The sequence below is a fragment of the Helianthus annuus genome, chromosome 5 (assembly GCF_002127325.2).
Source record: "Helianthus annuus cultivar XRQ/B chromosome 5, HanXRQr2.0-SUNRISE, whole genome shotgun sequence".
Lineage (NCBI taxonomy): Eukaryota > Viridiplantae > Streptophyta > Magnoliopsida > Asterales > Asteraceae > Helianthus > Helianthus annuus.
Genome location: NC_035437.2, coordinates 66,711,937 through 66,731,158, shown reverse-complemented (window position 1 = coordinate 66,731,158; position 19,222 = coordinate 66,711,937).

Below are 19,222 nucleotides of genomic sequence, written 5' to 3'. Positions count from 1 at the left end.
GCATGTGGGAGGAATACTGGACTATGAGGTCGAGTGGGTACTTTGGAAGTTGGAGAAGATTCTAGGCCAGATCGATGGCTCTTGCTTCAAGTAAATCAAGTTGGGGATCTGGTAGCGTCGTGTGACATCTCTACCGTACCGGTGAGTGTGTTCCGTCTGATGCGGAATTCTCAGCCGAGAATTTTGATCCGGTAGTATGGTCTACCTTTTTTCTGATGTCATTAGGGTTGGTTGCCACCTGTTGGTGTGCCGAACCAACCTTTGAGACGGTGACTGAAGATGTCAGTGTTCGCAACTCTAGTTGTAACCTCTGCGGTTACAGATGCAATGCTGTGAGTGCCTTGCTATCGCTTTATGTTTATCAACTGGACATGGAACGATGATCCCTATTTTGTGGGGTATTCGTGTTCTTCCAATTTAGCTCTCAAGTAACCGCACGTCCTTTGCGGTTACCTCGTTCCCTTATATTGTTGGCCTTGTTGGTCGAACAATGTGAATCGTTCGGTTGAACTATGGGCAAATAAACATGGTCATAGGCATGGTAGTGCCCACCATTGTTTATTCTATGCGGTCCATAGGTGGGCAAACAAAGTCATAAGCAGACTTGCTACCACTATTGCTTGGCTTGTTGCTCAAGGAGATCACCTTGGATAGTTAGGAATCTGGGTGGAACTCGTCCGCATTCGTTCTGTAGCCACTTTCCTTCGCGCTTAGTTGGAAATCAGTTTTTCTGGAAGTAGCTTCGCTCATCCGTGTGATGACTTAGTCGTGGCTCTTCCGTAGCTACCTTTCGCGTAGTTACGTTTCGCCGCAGCGACTCATGACTGTCTGCGGTTTGTGACAGAAGACTCGCTTTAAAAGACTGTTACGTTTTGATGTAGCTCTTGAAGGATCAGGAGTCAGGGTTGCTGATGTGCGGTCGCTCATCATACTTATCCTTTTCCCTATGGAGAACCTGTTTGTGTTCCCTCTGTGGTTGTGAACCGGACACGAGGGATTTGAAGCTTGAAGAAGCTTTAAGGGAATGCAGTTTGCCTGTTCCTGAGAAGCAGTTTTTGCATTCCAAAGAACAACGCTGGTTCTGAGTATCTGACACACCTGTGCGGGCTCGTGTGTGTCATCTCCGCATATTCCACGTGTGCTCGTGGATATATGAGGATATTGGTTATTCCACTTTACATAGTGTATATATATATATATATTCCTTTTATGATGGGTATGTAAAAAACGACATGCGGTATGGGTTATGGTGCGGAATACCAGAGAAACCGCATGCCGCTTAGTTGAATGTTGTCGTCGCTTTTTTTGTTGTACACGTGGTAGACCGCACGTGTGAGTTGGTAGAAGTTGGTGGGATTTACCTGGCATGTGCTGAAACAAAAGGACGTTTGCACTGCCCATGGTAATTAATGCACTATAGCAGGAGTGTAAAAGTCTCTTTTGTCAGGCGCGTGGGCGGCCACGCGCGCGTGGTAACCGTCAGAGAAACCGTCGCTGTACACGTGGCGTTTCATAACTCGTTCCTTTTTTGCACGACGTATCGGTTATTGTGATGCATTTATTGCGATGGGTATAAAAGGGGAAACCGTTTTGGGGTTTCCCCTCACTTCTTCGAAATTTCAAAAAAATTTCCAGTTTGAGAAAGTGAAAACCTTCGTCTTCTCCGATCAACCCTTTGATTTTCCGGTGAGGTTTCTTCGAAGTGATGTGTGTAAAATGCAACATATAAATTATATCAAATGAGGCATAAAACTAACCCTTTCTTAGTACTAATGTTGGAAAAAGTGTGCTTTTGTTTTCCTTTTGTATTTTCAGGACTAAATGAGATTAATTGAACGAAAGGAACAAATATGCAGCCAAATCTAACATAAATACAAGAAAAGGAATAAACGTGGCATGCCCGACCCCTCGACAACATCTTCCCAAGCAAAAACAAGAGAATAGAAGGCTAAACACGGCCCCGTGCCCAGCGCACATGGGGGCGTGGTCAGTTGTCTGCAGAAAGGACAAAGCTATCGAAGCTTCTATTCCTAACACGGGGGTGTGCCCAGCTCAACACGGCCGTGGTCAACGCTAAGATTCGTAGAATTCAAGCAAATCTTGATAGTACAGATACGCTTCTGCACCCGGGGTCGTGCCCAGCGGGCACGGGGGCGTGTGGAGCTAATGCAGACAAATTGCAATTAATGAAGAAAGAGAAAGTGGATGGACACGGGGCCGTGTCCGGGCTTCTGTGCAGACTATAAATAGAGGTGCTTTGTTCACTTCAAAGGCATCCTTTGGCAAACTACCTCTCTCCCACTTCACCCACACTCCACCACCACTACAACCCACATCCACCACCATCATCCATCATCCATCATCCATCATAGAGTGTGTGTAGTAGTCTCGGGATCCAAGATTGATAGTAAGAGTTCTTGACAATCAAAGGCCATGTTTGCCTAAGTCTCTTACATCACTTGGTGAAGGCAAGCATTTAGTGTAATACTTTTGATTTTTAATCTTTTCGCACTTTTTATTTGGTTTTGTATTAATGACTTTTAATAACTAATTTCTTATGTTGAAGGTGAAACTTCCTTATCATTTGTCCGTGGTGTCTTGGAATTATTTTACTGTATATATAAAATAAAAGATTTTTACCATTCAATCTCTACGGTCTATATAAAGATATGTTGGCTACCTGGTCGGGGGTTAAGGGAATGGTTTGGTAAGGTTCTTGCCTTGTTTAGTGTATAGATCCTGCAAGGACCTGGGTCAAGCTAACTAGGACCTTATTCAATACCCACTGGTATTGGATGGCGGGGGTGCGAATAGTTTGATCCCCTCATATGTAAACTACTATTAATACATTAACCCGGCTATTTGGGATTGTATCCCTGCTGACTCAAGCAACTTAGCCGAGGGTAACGTCACCTTCAAAAGAGGGGCCTACCACATTACACATTAATAACTTAATTAATTATCTTTCAATAATCCAACCCTTTAGGATTGTATCCTTGCTGACTTAAACTACTGGGTTGAGGGTAACGTCACCTTCAAAAGAGGGGCCTACTACTATAACTAAGATAATATCTTGAAAAGTGCAAAAGTGCGGAAATCATCAAAGGTTACACTAAAGGCGAGTCGGATCCAAGTGATTCATCTTGTCTATCTGTTTTTATTTTATTTTTATTTTCAGCATTTTTAGTTTTTATTTTCATATTTAAAACCTTTTTCTAAATTTTTGATTTGATTAGACGTTGAGGATAAACCGATACTAAAGGATCTTATGTCCTTGGATGACCTCGGTATCTTACCAACGCTATACTACGCTTGTCACACCCTCAAATTGCCACCTCGGGAGTGTCCCTGAAAGGCGTGTGACGGACTGACAATGAGCCACTAATTACATTGAATCTACAAGTCTCGAAATAAAATTCCCAATTTAATTATAAAAATCTCAAGAAGAGTTTATACGAAAAACCACTAAGTTCAGCGGAAGCGTTATCAAAACTATAATTTAAATGTTCTCAAAGCAAATGTAGAAAAAACCAATATTCCAATAAGTGTATCCAACCAGCACAATCCATGACCACTCAAATCGCTCCAAACAGCAAGTTCCACATCCAAGAAATCTAACGACCTGTGAGCATGCAACAAGTGTATCAGACAAAGCTGGCGAGTCCACAGTTTAAGAAAACGTTTGTTACCAGTTGAATGTAAAGCAGTTCAATAACCAATGCAAGTAATATTGTTAATATCTCAATTCCGAACAAGACGGCTCCTGAAATACATGACTGCCCTTTCCCACGTACTCCTATCCAGTACTGGGCCCGACTGGGTCATTAGTTCACATCCGTCCTCTCTAGGAGCGGTGTGAGGGTGCCAAACCTAAGTAGCGCTACCAACTAATACCCGTTACCCTCCAGGTAACATAATAAGGGACTTACAAAAATGATAGGTGAGAATATTAACCAATATACCCGTTTTTACCCAAACCACTAACTGTCCCCAACCACTGGGACGCATGCTCGAATGTAGTGAACTCACCTTCGGTTTGCTCGGTAAGGTTAGTTATATAATCCAATGACATCAACCAACCCTAAAGTGATTATCATAGAGTAATCAGTCAGTTTCATGTACACCTAAAACATGCGTTCTTTGCATTCAGCACATAGGTTACAAATAAGCAGAACATATATCAATACGCAAGTCGCAGCAAGTATTTGGATCCTAGATCCACGCACAACACCAGTTCATATCACACCATAACACGTGTCAAGTGGTTCTATTACCGTTCAAGTGAACACGCAATTATAACTAGGACAAATGCAACACAGATATTCGTAATATTACACAAGTTTATATACCATCGATCACACGAGTTATAGGTCCGGTCCAAAAGTGTATGACCTATGTTTCTAGCCTACTGCCAAACTCAGTCCATGGCCCAATGAGAGTTAGAACGGTTGCGGCCCATTACAAATCAGCCGCGGATCGAAGTATGCAGCCCACCGGCATAACCCCACACATTCGGACACTTTAAAATAATAGTTAAGTTTTGATTTACTAATCAAATATCACATATTGGATCCTATAAATTGAAAAGCATGTGCAACAATAAATAAGGATCATATTGGCTGATTAATAAGTTCATTCTTATATTTGGACACATTGATACAATACATTCTGACCACAAACTCGAACCAACATAAAGTCCCATATTCTGACCATTCAAGATTCCACAAATTCCGACTCTAACCCACTCCCATGTGCTAGCTACCTAATGAATATATGTAAGTCAGCCCTCAATTAAATAATTTCTAACATGCAGATCAACTAACAAAAGCTAAATGTAGACATGTGCAGCCATCTTTGACTCGATATATATGCAGACCACAAAACCCATTATGTTCGGACCATTAAAACTACAAGTTCTGGTCTTTTAGTTAAGCGAGGATGTGATTTGAGTTGCAAGTTATAAGTTCTAACATTAACTACCCCACAATCACCAACCATCTAAGATAGATTTTAACATGATTTCACAGTTTTGCGGATCGCTAATAGCCCTTCAATGATCATCAATGGTTACACCCAAAATCATTATCATAAACCATACCCTAAGCATCATATGAATCAGTCAACATCGCACATTACCCTAATCATTATTCGAGAATTTACTTTGTCCCTAATCATTGACAATTAAGTATCATTGGACCATAAAAAAACAAATAATAATCAAGCATTATCATTATCACAACAAACCACAATGGCCGACAACTTGGTAAAGCATTCAGAAGATTATTGTGATTGGGCCGATTTATATATAGTGGGCTAACACATCTATTACATTCTATCATTGAGAAATCCCAAACCATCAGTCATGTGCAGGTTCTATTTTTCATGAAAATCACTATCATCCTTCAATATTAATTCATCCTTTAACATGCTGAATGATTTCTGGTTCACAAATATATTGTCATAACACAAATAATCGCTGAACAATTCTTGTTTATCACCCATACAATACGTGTAACACATGCCAATGATTGATCACATCAAATTCAGTATACAATCAAAACTCTAAATCATGTGCGGCCCTTGATTTGTGTCGGTGTGTATATAATTTTGATGAGTATTTAAGCCCCTTTTTACACTTTTAGCCAAGTTTTAAATTTATAAAACACGATATTTACTAACACTAAACACACATATGGGCAAGTGCACCCATCGTGGACGTAGTATAGTGTTGGTAAGATACCGAGGTCGTCCAAGGACACAAGAGCTTTTAATACCGGTTTATCCTCAACGTCTAACCAAATCAAAAAGTGAGAAAAATGTTTAAACTAAGAAAAATAAAAACTAACTAAATGCTGAAAAATAAAATAAAATAAAAACAGATAGACAAGATGAATCACTTGGATCCGACACGTGTATTAGTATAACCTTTGATTATTTTCGCACTTTTGCACTTGTTTAAGAGATTATCTTAGTTATTGTAGTAGGCCCCTCTTTTGAAGGCGACGTTACCCTCAACCCAGTAGTTTGAGTCAGCAAGGATACAATCCTAAAGGGTCGGATTATTGAAAGATAATGAATTAAGTTATTAATGCAAATTGTGGTAGGCCCCGCTTTTGGCGGTGACGTTACCCTCGGCTAAGTAGTCTGAGTCAGCAGGGATACAGTCCTAAATAGCCGGGTTATAGTATTAATAGTAGTTAACTTATGAGGGGGTCAAAGAGTTTGGATCCCCGCCATCCAATACCTATGGGCATTGAAGGAGATCCTACTAAATTTGACCCAGGTCCCAAGTAGGACCTCTAAACGCTGAACAAGGGCAAGACCCTTACCAAACCGTTCCCTTAACCCCCGACCAGGTAGCCAACATACCTCCATATAGACCGTGGAGATATGAATGGTGAAAATCTTTTATTTTATATAGACAGTAAAATAATGCCAAGACACCACGGACAAACGATAAGGAAAGATCACCTTCAACATAAGTAACTAGTTTTTAAAGTCATTAATACAAAACCAAATAAAAAGTGCAAAAGATTAAAAATAAAAAGTATTATACTAAACACTTGTCTTCACCAAGTGATGTAAGAGACTTAGGCAAACATGGCCTTGATTGTCAAGAACTCTTACGATCAATCTTGGATCCCGAGACGACTCACACACTCTACGATGGACAATGGATGATGGTGGTGGATGATGGTGTTATGGTGGTGGTGGGTGGTGGATGAGGTGTGAGAGAGGTGGTGTGCCAAGGGATGAGAGAGAATGAAGCCAAGCTCCTCTATTTATAGGCTGAACAGAAGGCTGGACACGGCCCCGTGTCCGCTGGACACGGCCCCGTGCCCGTCTGACATTCTCTCACTTCATTAATTGTAATTGCGAATTACAATTAATGAGCCTGCTGTACTTTCACCACGCCCCCGTGCTCGCTGGACACGGCCCCGTGGTGGGCAATGGAAGCTTCTACTGGTTTGTCTTTTCTACTGCTTCCTGGGCACGCCCCCGTGTTCGCTGGACACGGGGCGTGTTCAGACTCTGTTTCTTCTCCTTTGCCTTGGGAGGTGCCGTTGAGGGTCCGGGCAGTCCACTTTTGTTCCTTTTCTTGTATTTTATGGTAGAATTAGTTGTCTTTTTGCTTCTTTTGTGATTTTGAGCTCATTTCATCCTGAAAATACAAAAGGAAGACAAAAACACTCTTTTTCCAACATTAGTACTTAAAAAGGGTTAGTTTTATGCCTTAATTGATGTGATTTATATGTTGCATTTTACACACATCAAATACCCCCACAGTTGAACTTTTGCTTGTCCTCAAGCAAAACTCTTTAAATGTGGCTTACACTCCCAAATGGAATAGGTAGAAGAGAAGTTTTTTAGCTTGTCCTAGAGTGTCGGGAATCCAAGGTTTTTATAGGTTTTATTTTTATTTATTTACAATCCTATTCGTTATGATTTATTTTGAACGTTTCATAAGATGAATTACTTATTTGGGCATAGCATGTCTTATTAAAATTCCATTTATATACAAGTTCACATACCTCACGGGAGATCACTCAACACTCGGCCGAAGGTGTATATTTTTAGTGAATCACTCGAGAGCGGCACGGAACTCACGTCTTCCATAGGCTTGCCAAGCAATCAATCCTCCTCCTTTTTAACTTTTTTACCTTTGTAAATATCAAGAGGACTTTTTGGGTGAAGGCTTGGGTTCAAAGGTGGGTGGTTGGTTAGTGGTTAGTAAAAAGGGCGAAAATCGTAACAAGCGTCGGTTTTCGTGAAGTACCTTGTTTTTAGTGACTTTTTATTTTGAAGTATTTCTCCAAACAAGCTTTTATAGCTTTTGTTTGTTTTTGACTTCATCATCATCATTTTTTTTTTTTGATCGTCACATAAAAAGGTGAGTTTACGAAAAAGCGAACTTGTTACTAAAATAAAAAAAAAATAAAAAGGTTTTTGGTGGGTAAAAAGGGTTTTGGGGTAATGAAATGAAAGGTTTAGGCTCAAAGGGGCTATCTAGGGGGATTTTGGGTAGGTAAAAAAAATATGAAAAATAATGGTTTTGAAAGGAAAAATGGTTAGTCCTAATGCCTCCATCATTTACTTACTTGGGTTTAAGTTGGTAAGGACCGGGAATGTATCGTCGTGGCAAGTTCTAGATTTGTAAGGACCGAGCGGCTATTCACACAAGAAACGAAAAATGAGCATTTAATCTAAATATGTGTATTTTTATGCTCAATAAAGGCTCAAAACTCACTTTTGTGGGAATGGGTTTTTAATGTGACCAAGCATATATAATCGAATTTTTAACTCGACTTGTTATACCGTTTCATAATTTTCTTATGTTGGTTCTTTTTTTATCACGACGCTATCGGTTGTAAACTTGTAAAAATATAACCTTTTTAGAACTTGTTATTCCCAACTTAAACTAAGACAAGTAAATAAAAAAAATGAAAAAGTTTTTGAAAAAATTTGGGGTGTTTAGCGGTTCCAATAGAGTTTTGTGTAAGGCTTGTGTTTAGGATTTTGCAAAATTTCAAGGGTTTTAGCATCCCCCCCCACACTTAAATTACACATTGTCCTCAATGTGTCCAAAAATAATGTTTTTGGTTGATTAGAATGTATAAAAGTGGGTTAAAAAGGAAAGATTTATGTTACTGGCATCCTGGACACGGCCCCGTGTTGACCGGGCACGGCCCCGTGGTCAAGTGCCAGTAACAAAAATTACAGAATTGAAACAGAAGCCTGGACACGGGGGCGTGTCCGCTTAACACGGCCCGTGTCCAGTTACCTGAACTGGGTGATTTTCTGCAGGGCTCAGCACGGGGCCGTGTTGGTTGGGCACGGCCCGTGTTGAGCCTTCTGTGATGGAGATTTTTGTCGGGTTGCTCTGTTCTTCGTGCATGGTTCCATTTTTCTCGTTCCCTTTTTCATCCATTACCACCATGAGTGTGTTTTATACTCACGACAACCATCAATCATAAAAACCATCATAACATTGCTAATAGAGAGACATTACATAAAGATAAAAATTACATAAATATTAAACTTATGGAGTTCTAGCCCTATGTTTTATTTTAATTTAGCAAAATTTCCAAGAAGCTACTAGTCTTGGTTAGATAAGGCTTTGTAGAACTCCTCCTTTCAGGTGCGGTTCTCCTCATATGTCGGCAAGCCACTCCTCTACCTCCCTTGGAAGGAGAAAAGAGGGCTCGTTTGCATTGGTTTGAGGAGTTTCAACTTCCGCTGGAACTTCTTGCGGGTTTTCCATAGGAGGTTCTGCGGGAAAGTCTCCCCACCCGGTAGGGTTGTTAACACCGAGTGCCAAGTTCCAGTCTTGTTGTGGAAGGACTGGTTCCATAGGGGGTGCTACCAAAATGTTTAACCTTTGGTGCAAAAGGTTAATCTCTTGGAAGCTGCTTTCAAGTCCCATTGTAAGATCGTTAATACGGTCAATGAGGACCTCCTCTACTGACGTCATTTCGTCGAGAGCTTCCCGTAGTGCTATCACGTAGTGCACAAGTATAGCTTCAACGGAAGGCCTCCTTCCCCTTCGGCTGTTTGAGGAATGAACAGATGATGTTTCGCTGTTTTCACTCGCCATTCTACGAAAAATAAACCAAAAGCAGTTTATATGACGAAACAGTTTCTGGACACGGCCCCGTGCTCATTGAGCACGGCCCCGTGTTCATCTTTCTGCAGAATTTTGGAGCAAGGAATCTTGGGTTTTTAAGTTATTTTCTGAGTTTATGCAAGCTTTTTGACAGTAAATAACTTTAAACAATGTTACATAACATGTTTTTACCAAGATTCTATGATCAAAACTCATTGTTCCCTACCACAAAGATTGAAAATTCAAACTTTTCATGGTAGTTTTTGAAGAAAGATGAAGAAGAGGGAAATGTCTAGAAGAGGAAAGGACAAGATGGGTTGTTGGAAACTTCTTTTAGACTTACCTAGGATTGTTTGAGAGAAGATTCCTTCAAATCTCTGTCCCCAAGTTGGTCCAAATGTGCAGGATTTTTGGCTGCATTTATAGAAAACGACAGCCTGCTGGACACGGCCCCGTGTCCGCTGGACACGGCCCCGTGTGCAGATGAAATTCTGACACAGTTTGTCAGTATTCTGACGTTCTGATCAGAGGGGAATCTTTTGGTGGACACGGGGGCGTGTTGGCCGGGCACGGCCCCGTGTCGGAAAGCTGTCTTATGAAGTTTTGTCTTTACTAAGGAGCTAATCTATATCGGGTGGCTCTTGACTTGTTGGAACAACCCTAAAGTGCCTAAGATACCTTAATTGTCCTATACTAAGGCGAGAACGCAAGAGGTTGTCGGTGAGGGTAATTCCTATTTTCATTCTAGGTGGACAAGTCCAACCCTTTCCCGGGCTCTCGTTAAAGAAGGTGTATGCCGAATCTCTCAGGTCTATGTATGCATCGAACGAAGTCGATGGGGAGTCCTTCACGGCACAATCGGCACAGGGACGACTATCGTCCGCGTCTTTTCTAGGTAAGAAGGTACTTTCGGGAGCAACGAGGTTGTCAGAATGCGGTTCCAACATTTCCTCATGGTCATTATCTTGGGATGGATCTAAAAAATCCTTCCTGAGTTCTTTTGACCAATTGAGAAGTAGTTCTTCTAGTTGAAATAGCTCGTCAAGCAGCATTTCTCCTAGAATATCTGGCTGGGCGCATTCGAGGGAGAAATAGTGCTTATTTTTACTTTCGCCCCTCTTAAGGTTACAAGGAATCGGTGGGTCTATATAGTGGGGCCTATAAGTGAGGAAAAAACATTTTAATTCCTCATGTTCGCCTCCACATATTCGACACCACAAACCATAAGAGTGCCGAAAGTAAAAAGAATTACTATTACTCATGTTCGTGTCAGAAATTACCAACCGCCGGGATCTAACGGTTCTGTTTTCAGCAACTGAATCTTGGGCACGGGGGCGTGTTGAGTAGACACGGCCCCGTGTTCAGCCTACTGTCTGACTTAAAACAGGATTGCCAGTTCCAATGATTGAGCACGGGGCGTGTTCAGCGGGCACGGCCCCGTGTTGAGCTCTGCAGAAGCTAAAAATCTAAGAAAAATCCTAAAAAAAATCAAAGAAAAATAAAAATATGATTAGGCCGTTGATTCCTAACTTTCTTAAAATCCTTGTGTCCCCGGCAGCGGCGCCAAAAACTTGATGTGTGTCGGTGTGTATATAATTTTGATGAGTATTTAAGCCCCTTTTTACACTTTTAGCCAAGTTTTAAATTTATAAAACACGATATTTACTAACATTAAACACACATATGGGCAAGTGCACCCATCGTGGACGTAGTATAGTGTTGGTAAGATACCGAGGTCGTCCAAGGACACAAGAGCTTTTAATACCGGTTTATCCTCAACGTCTAACCAAATCAAAAAGTGAGAAAAATGTTTAAACTAAGAAAAATAAAAACTAACTAAATGCTGAAAAATAAAATAAAATAAAAATAGATAGACAAGATGAATCACTTGGATCCGACACGTGTATTAGTATAACCTTTGATTATTTTCGCACTTTTGCACTTGTTTAAGAGATTATCTTAGTTATTGTAGTAGGCCCCTCTTTTGAAGGCGACGTTACCCTCAACCCAGTAGTTTGAGTCAGCAAGGATACAATCCTAAAGGGTCGGATTATTGAAAGATAATGAATTAAGTTATTAATGCAAATTGTGGTAGGCCCCGCTTTTGGCGGTGACGTTACCCTCGGCTAAGTAGTCTGAGTCAGCAGGGATACAGTCCTAAATAGCCGGGTTATAGTATTAATAGTAGTTAACTTATGAGGGGGTCAAAGAGTTTGGATCCCCGCCATCCAATACCTATGGGCATTGAAGGAGATCCTACTAAATTTGACCCAGGTCCCAAGCAGGACCTCTAAACGCTGAACAAGGGCAAGACCCTTACCAAACCGTTCCCTTAACCCCTGACCAGGTAGCCAACATACCTCCATATAGACCGTGGAGATATGAATGGTGAAAATCTTTTATTTTATATAGACAGTAAAATAATGCCAAGACACCACGGACAAACGATAAGGAAAGATCACCTTCAACATAAGTAACTAGTTATTAAAGTCATTAATACAAAACCAAATAAAAAGTGCAAAAGATTAAAAATAAAAAGTATTATACTAAACACTTGTCTTCACCAAGTGATGTAAGACACTTAGGCAAACATGGCCTTGATTGTCAAGAACTCTTACGATCAATCTTGGATCCCGAGACGACTCACACACTCTACGATGGACAATGGATGATGGTGGTGGATGATGGTGTTATGGTGGTGGTGGGTGGTGGATGAGGTGTGAGAGAGGTGGTGTGCCAAGGGATGAGAGAGAATGAAGCCAAGCTCCTCTATTTATAGGCTGAACAGAAGGCTGGACACGGCCCCGTGTCCGCTGGACACGGCCCCGTGCCCGTCTGACATTCTCTCACTTCATTAATTGTAATTGCGAATTACAATTAATGCGCCTGCTGTACTTTCACCACGCCCCCGTGCTCGCTGGACACGGCCCCGTGGTGGGCAATGGAAGCTTCTACTGGTTTGTCTTTTCTACTGCTTCCTGGGCACGCCCCCGTGTTCGCTGGACACGGGGCGTGTTCTGACTCTGTTTCTTCTCCTTTGCCTTGGGAGGTGCCGTTGAGGGTCCGGGCAGTCCACTTTTATTCCTTTTCTTGTATTTTATGGTAGAATTAGTTGTCTTTTTGCTTCTTTTGTGATTTTGAGCTCATTTCATCCTGAAAATACAACAGGAAGACAAAAACACTCTTTTTCCAACATTAGTACTTAAAAAGGGTTAGTTTTATGCCTTAATTGATGTGATTTATATGTTGCATTTTACACACATCAGCCCTATTCTTGTAAATACTATTTAACATGTAAGCACACAACCACTACACCAGAAACAATCATATCAAAGGTGAAATCATACTAACCAATTTATGAGGTGTTGGGGAAGATGTCAGAGCCGAGAAGGGGCTTCAATCACAAGGGAAAAACTGTCGTTGCTGATTAGAGAGAACTAGGGTTTGCAAATAATGAGAAAAAGAATTGTATGCATCTCCACATGCATACCCGTACATAAAAGGGAGTTGGGTTGGGCTCGGTTTGGTGTTCGGAAGGGGTTTGGGCCGAGATTTAAGAGAACCACATGTTAAGGAGTGTGACACTCGGCTAAAGTGTGCGACCAACATGTCCTTTATATTAATAAACTCACCATCCTTCAATCGTAACAATTTAAGACACTTAATCACGTTTAACAAGTTTTAGCATAACATATGTCCACTTACAACATTCACATCCATTCACTTTTAATCAAACCTAGCAATCATTCGGAGAACATATACATACGTTATTTCAGAACACAGAGCGTGACACGAAGTTTGTACAAGGAACGGCTCTTGAAATTACAAGTTGTCACATCATCCCCAACTTGAAAGAAATTTCGTCCCGAAATTTGATAAGTAATCCGAAACAGCAAGGCATTATGTTAACTCAGGACTGTGGATTTTCCGGGGGTACCACATCATCCCCATCTTGAAAGGGAATTTCGTCCCGAAATTCATCAGTCATAACAGGGTCCGATCAGCGGTTTTGAATCCATTAAGGTTGGTTGAACTTCATTCGGTCCTCGTGTCTCCATGTGAACTCTGGTTCACGTCTTGAATTCCAACGAACTCTCTCGATTTCAGTAGGTTCCTCAATAACTGCAACTTTCCTTTAATCTCAAACTCTAATAAAGGTATCACAAGCGTTTCATCGGACAAATACTACCTTAACTTCGAGACATAAATGACACTACGTATGCGAACCAATTCATCAGGTATGTCGAGTGTGTAGGTCACGATACCTATTCTTCCCAGAGTGTTGTATGGCCCCTCATGATGTAAGTTAGGCTCGCCATGCTTCCCAAGCATCCCACACCCTGCCAGGGTGAGACTTTCAACACGATATGATCGCCTACAGTGATCTTCCAGCGTTTCCCAAGTTTATCAGCTTTCTTGATAGTCACGCGTTGCCGCCAATCGATTCCCGATCCTATATCATTCCCACGAGTTTCGAGTACCAGTCCTGGACCAATAATTAAGTTGTCAACCATCTCATTCTAACAAGAAGGTTGGCATTATCGTCTATGTGATGCCTCAAAAAGGCTGTCTGGTTACCAAAATGATAACTGCCATGGTAGTACTCAACCATAGGTAAGAGTCCTTTAAATTTATACACATGCTCGCAACATGTCTTCGAGTGCCAGGAGAGCTCGTTTTCTCTGATCGTTTGCCCAACGGCGATAAGCAATGCTCTGGTCCTAACGTGAGCCAAGGGTGTTGTGTATTGCCCGACATAAATCATGTATAGCTCAAAATCAGAAGTAACCGGAGTTGGCACCTCGTGCCTAAAACCGCCTCTCTCAGAAGAACATTAACAGCTTGTGAAGACTCATCAGTTTTCTTGATTACAAGCGAGCGTGCTGGTTACGTGAGATAATCAACAATCACCCAGGTGATATTGTTCCCGTTTCAAGTTGTAAGTAGACTAGCGACAAAATCTATGGCAGTCTGTCCTCATTTCCGTATGAGTGTTCCTGGTTACTGACCCAAACTAGGGGGTTGTTGATATTCCGCCTTGACTTTCGCACAAGTCAATCGTCGTTCACATGCTTCAATGTGTAGGCCTTCAAGCCCAGTTGCCAGCACAAGATCCTTAGACCCTAGTATATTCCATCAAAATCCATATGACTAAAATATCGGAGTTGGTGTGCTTCCCTTGACACAAGTTCCCTTGAATTGCTGTATAGTGGAATCCTTATTCGTTCCATGAAGTAGCGAATATCATCCAATTCTTCAAAATCACCCCTCCATGCCCCGCATGGACCCAGCTTGAAAATTCTCCTCCTTTGGTGCTTCGGTTTGAGCAGAACAAATCTGATCAGGTAGGTTAGAGTCGATGGTGTGTTGCGAGGCTCACGCACGTCTAGGTTTCACAGCCGAAATCATTCAAAGGTTCCATCCAGCGACGTCATCACATGCTTTAGCTCTTTCTAAACAAAGGTACACGGGAGGCCATTGTGATCGGTCTAAGTAGTGCATTCGGTACCGTCCAAGTAATGCCTCCAACTTAAATCCAAAGACGAGGGCTTCCACCGCAGGTCGTGACTCGTGCAGTTCTTCCTGTAAGTCCACTGCACAAGCCCTCACTTTCTCGTGTTGCGTCGATGTGTAACTGGGACTCTGATTCGTACCATAATGATATACCACTGAATCACCCGCACCCTCGGGTAAAGACGATGCTCAGTGCATTGTAGAGTTGAGATTCGAAAACTGAAAAGACGTCCTCCTGTTCTGTCTTTCACGAACACAGCACCCAGTTGTGCCAAAGAGATTTAAGCTACGCGACCCTTGGAAATCCTGTGATAATATCGAGCGGGACCAAGAAATTTCTGTTCCCTTGAAGGACTCTTTGGTGTCGATCAATTTCCAACCAAAACGGGCCTTAGCGAGATCCACGTGCATTCCCACTCCGTTGATTATATGACCCAAAAGGTTACCTCTCGAATCTAGAAGTTACCTTTAACAAGACTTCGCCCATGATGTTCCTTACTCTTGGAAATGATCCAGAACGTCATCCATAAATACGGTCGATTCATGTGGTCCATAAAGCTGCTGGTGTGTTGATTAAATCAATAGTCATGGTGTACAAAGTCGCAATGGCCGTATTGCGTTCGATATGCCGTCTTAGGAACATTCTCCTCTTGGTCTTCCGACAATACATGGTCGAGGCAAACAGTTCTTGATTGTCACCTTGCTGAGTTCTGGATAATTAGTACACATACGCAAAGGCTTTATCTTCCCGAATATAGCTGGGGCTCCCCAAAGCGAACAAAAACTATGTCTAATAAAACTCCTACCCAACAGTCCCTGTTGTTGATTTGACAACTCTCGCAACCCTCCTGGTGCAAGACGGTAAGAAATACGACGAATCAGGGCTGCCTCTGGCGTGAGATCAAACCGAGAGTCTGTCTAATAGTTGTGGAAGTAAACCTAATAGTTCATCTCGTAACATGCTGAGTGGAATCACGAACAATTGGTGGATCCTCGATCCTCTTTTCTTAGCTCAAACATTAGTAATGGTTGCTAATATAGCGGAGAAGGAAGGTCGATGTCGAACACTCGTCCCACAAGGTCGGGTTTGCATCCCAGCGAACATATAAGGCTTCAATTGACTTGCATCAGCCGACTCCACAACAGGTTCGGTTTCAATAAGCATCAGGGTTAAACAGCACAGAGACGAAGCGATTAGCTACCCATCCAAGCTACCGTGTTGCTATTACGCCTGGTATAGCCTATGCCAATACTAAATGTCCTTCCATGAGCTTCATTTCCAGTGTTGTTTTCATCACGAGAATTTCCAGTACTGCCGTCGTTCCCTTGGTTGTCGTCACCTTGACTTAACACAGTCAATCCTTGCCGAGGTCACCTTCGTTTCCATACTGTAAGCTACAATCACGAGTACCTTGATGTTGCCGCGACTGTTGCCTCTAATATTATTGCCTGTAACGGTGTCCTGCGTCCTTTCACCAATAAGGCTTATATTTTCACGTTCCATGCCACGTCCTAAGGCACTACTCATGGTGCGGGCGGTTACACAGTCCGCTCTACAGTCAATCGTCATTGATTTTGTCCCGATTGGTTCATAAGAGTCGACTCCCATGAGTCGCTGGCTGGGGTTAAAGATTCGATTGGAGTCAAATTGCTGTTGTTCGCTGCCGGTAACTTGGGTCATTCAAATGCTGAAGTCGGTAAGGTACTACGTTTACCCTCTTGTCCATCGTTCTTGCAAGTTGACTGAGTAATACACGGTATGCCCCGAGAGTGTTGCAGAAGCGATCGCACTTCGGGATCTAAGGCATCAACACGCTAAGTTCCAGCAAACAAAGATAAGTGAGGAAAGTATAGTCCAATCATTTGACGCTGAGCCATCCAACTCAGGGACATTCGTACTAGCACCTAACATTCTACACGACTCGCTAGGCGTTTAGATGTGTGATCAGGTGATACTCGGTAGCATCGAGATTCGTAAGGATTCGGAAAGGGGTGAAAAGATCATGTTCGAGTAGGAGACAATCACTGCTATGACTCCTATAGACTACTGAGTTCTAACGTAACATCAATTAACAGAGCGGAACCCCTCTCACACTCGTTAAGCCTCACTGGGACTCACATGCACCCCACATTATTATTATGTGTGCACCCATAATAATAAGACAATTTGCATGCTTATCTTGGTGCCTCTTAACTTGCGCTAAAAGGTTCCCCGAATTCGAGCAATAAGACAGATAACGCCACAACATAGATCATGAAAGTTCAAGAAGAGTCGCACTCTTAAAACACGTAACATGGGTTCGTAACATAGAAGTTCATACTGCAGTGCTAAGTGTGCATTCACGTGTGATGTTATTCATATACTATGCAATAGTAAAGGAGAAATGAACCTTGTAGTCTGGAGCTGAGTGTCATGGTCGATTTCGGATCTGTTCGGTTATAGTCTGGTTTTATAAAAACGTTTAAAACCAAGTTCACTATAACCAGTGGCTCTGATACCAAACTGTCACACCCTCAAATTGCCACCTCGGGAGTGTCCATGAAAGGCGTGTGACGGACTGACAATGAGCCACTAATTACATTGAATCTACAAGTCTCGAAATAAAATTCCCAATTTAATTATTAAAATCTCATGAAGAGTTTATACGAAAAACCACTAAGTTCAGCAGAAGCGTTATCAAAACTATAATTTAAATGTTCTCAAAGCAAATGTACGAAAAACCAATATTCCAATAAGTGTATCCAACCAGCACAATCCATGACCACTCAAATCGCTCCAAACAGCAAGTTCCACATCCAAGAAATCTAACGACCTGCGAGCATGCAACAAGTGTATCAGACAAAGCTGGCGAGTCCACAGTTTAAGAAAACATTTGTTACCAGTTGAATGTAAAGCAGTTCAATAACCAATGCAAGTAATATTGTTAATATCTCAATTCCGAACAAGACGGCTCCTGAAATACATGACTGCCCTTTCCCACGTACTCCTATCCAGTACTGGGCCCGACTGGGTCATTAGTTCACATCCGTCCTCTCTAGGAGCGGTGTGAGGGTGCCAAACCTAAGTAGCGGTACCAACTAATACCCGTTACCCTCCAGGTAACATAATAAGGGACTTACAAAATGATAGGTGAGAATATTAACCAATATACCCGTTTTTACCCAAACCACTGACTGTCCCCAACCACTGGGACGCATGCTCGAATGTAGTGAACTCACCTTCGGTTTGCTCGGTAAGGTTAGTTATACAATCCAATGACATCAACCAACCCTAAAGTGATTATCATAGAGTAATCAGTCAGTTTCATGTACACCTAAAACATGCGTTCTTTGCATTCAGCACATAGGTTACAAATAAGCAGAACATATATCAATACGCAAGTCGCAGCAAGTATTTGGATCCTAGATCCACGCATAACACCAGTTCATATCACACCATAACACGTGTCAAGTGGTTCTATTACCGTTCAAGTGAACACGCAATTATAACTAGGACAAATGCAACACAGATATTCGTAATATTACACAAGTTTATATACCATCGATCACACGAGTTATAGGTCCGGTCCAAAAGTGTATGACCTATGTTTCTAGCCTACTGCCAAACTCAGCCCATGGCCCAATGAGAGTTAGAACGGTTGCGGCCCATTACAAATCAGCCGCGGATCGAAATATGCAGCCCACCGGCATAACCCCACACATTCGGACACTTTAAAATAATAGTTAAGTTTTGATTTACTAATCAAATATCACATATTGGATCCTATAAAATGAAAAGCATGTGCAACAATAAATAAGGATCATATTGGCTGATTAATAAGTTCATTCTTATATTTGGACACATTGATACAATACATTCTGACCACAAACTCGAACCAACATAAAGTCCCATATTCTGACCATTCAAGATTCCACAAATTCCGACTCTAACCCACTCCCATGTGCTAGCTACCTAATGAATATATGTAAGTCAGCCCTCAATTAAATAATTTCTAACATGCAGATCAACTAACAAAAGCTAAATGTAGACATGTGCAGCCATCTTTGACTCGATATATATGCAGACCACAAAACCCATTATGTTCGGACCATTAAAACTACAAG